We start from the raw sequence: 2,009 nt of genomic DNA on the forward strand, positions 1-2,009 counted from the left end.
TTTGAACCCAGGAGGTGGAGTTTGCAGTGAGTCAAGAGTACACCAGTGCTCTTTAGCCTGGGTGACAGAGCAAGACTATGTCTCAAAAAAAAAAAAAAAAAAAAAAAAAAGGTTAAGAAGTTGAGAACCTTGAGGAACCTGAGTCTCCCCACCAAGGCCCATCAAAGCTGCCCCAGCCAAGTCTCCAAGGAAGAGACTTCTGGAAACATCTAGAATGAGGTTCCAAGCTTTATCTCCAGTCCAAACTTTCCTCTAGGAGACAGAATCTGCAGCCCCACTGGAGGCCTTAAAAGCACCTCAGATTCTGATGCACACTTGTGCCTTTACCTTCAAACCTGGTCCTGCCACCCCCATCTCAGGCATGGGCACTGTCACCTACTTAGCAGAAGCCATCATCCCAGGGTTCATCCTTGACATGACCTATAAACTCCATCTTCTAAGTATCTCCCACATCTGTCCACTTTCCTCCATCTCCATCTGCCCCATCCTCACTAAGCCGCCATCAGCTGTTAACAGAGCATGGCAATCTCCCCACGACAGGTCGCCCCACAACCACTGACACCCCTCTGATCCATGTTCCATACCCCGTCAGTAAGGCCGTCTCAAGACATCAGTCGAACCATATTATTCTCCAGTTTAGAACCATCTATGGTGTTTTCATTTGCTGGGATTGCTCAAACAAAGTACTACCAACTGGGGGTGTTTAAACAACAGAAATGTATCCTCCCACAGTTCTAGTGGCTGGAAATCTGAGATCCAGGTGTCAGCAGAGTTGGTCCCTTCTGAGGGCTGGGGGACTATCCCAGGCCTTTCCCCTGGCTTCTGGGAGCCTCAAGCCTTCCTTGGCTTGTAAACAGCATTCTTCCTGTGCCACTACACATGTTCTTCCCTCTGTGTCTGCCTCTGTGACAAATTTCCCCCTTTTTATAAGGACACAGGTCATATTGGATTACGGCCCACCCTAATAACTTTTTCTTAAGTTGGTCATCTGCAAAGATCTTTTTCAAATTAAGGTGGCATTCACAGATTCTGGGGTTAGGGGAGGACTTCAATATCTTTCAGAGGGATCTGGTTAACTCATAACACATGGCTTCCCATTCTCTTGCCAAGTCTTCCCACAGTCATTTGGCACTGTGTGGTCTGGCCAGGCCACTTCTGCTTATTCTCCCTCTTGCTCTCTGGGGTCTGCACTCGCTGGCCTCCTTCCTCTGAAATGCTCTGGGGTCCTTCCAGCTCACCTACCACTGTCTGCTTGGGTACAGAACTCTCTCCTTCCTATCTCCTCGTGTACCAACTCTTATTTGCCCTCCCTGTCTATGCCCTAGCCTTTTTGCCCTCAAGCCCAGCTCAGGCCAGGTTCCCTAGAACATACTCTCTCTGTCCTCTACCCCTTGGTAGAACATATACATTGCGATGAACTATTTGCACTCACTTTGCCTTCTCCACTAGAAAGCCAATTCCATAAGGACAGACACTAAGTCAATTCTGTTGACGGCTGCCTTCCTAGGCCTCGTGTGTGTCCTCCATGTGTGTTGACTGCCAACTGCTCAGTGAAAACATCAGTCACTGAAGATGTCCTCCTTCAACATGCAGGCAGAGCAGCCTCCTTAATGGCTGTTGAGTCACAGTCTTGGATTGGGGTCTGAACATCACAACTCGACAGCTATGTGTCTACTGAGCAGGTCACCCAACCTTCCTGTGCACAGAGTCCTCATGAGGCCTCAAAACAGCCCTAGTGACACCTTCCCCCTCCCCTGAAATACCCAGCACTGTGCCCAGCATGCAGTAGGCTCTTAGAAGTTAGTTCTCCCCATCCTAGAAAGAGTGCTATATCAAGAGTCAGGACCCTGGCTGGAACACACCATTCACCTGGCGTAAGCCTCTCTCCCCATCTGGGAAAATATTCCACCCTATAGAGTATAAAGGTTGGTCTAAATCAGTGGTCTCAACCCTGATGAATGCACAGTCCTCTTCTTATAATAAATATTTAGCCTGAGCATAGTGACTCA

The sequence above is a fragment of the Macaca thibetana genome, chromosome 14 (assembly GCF_024542745.1).
Source record: "Macaca thibetana thibetana isolate TM-01 chromosome 14, ASM2454274v1, whole genome shotgun sequence".
NCBI classification, from domain to species: Eukaryota; Metazoa; Chordata; class Mammalia; order Primates; family Cercopithecidae; genus Macaca; species Macaca thibetana.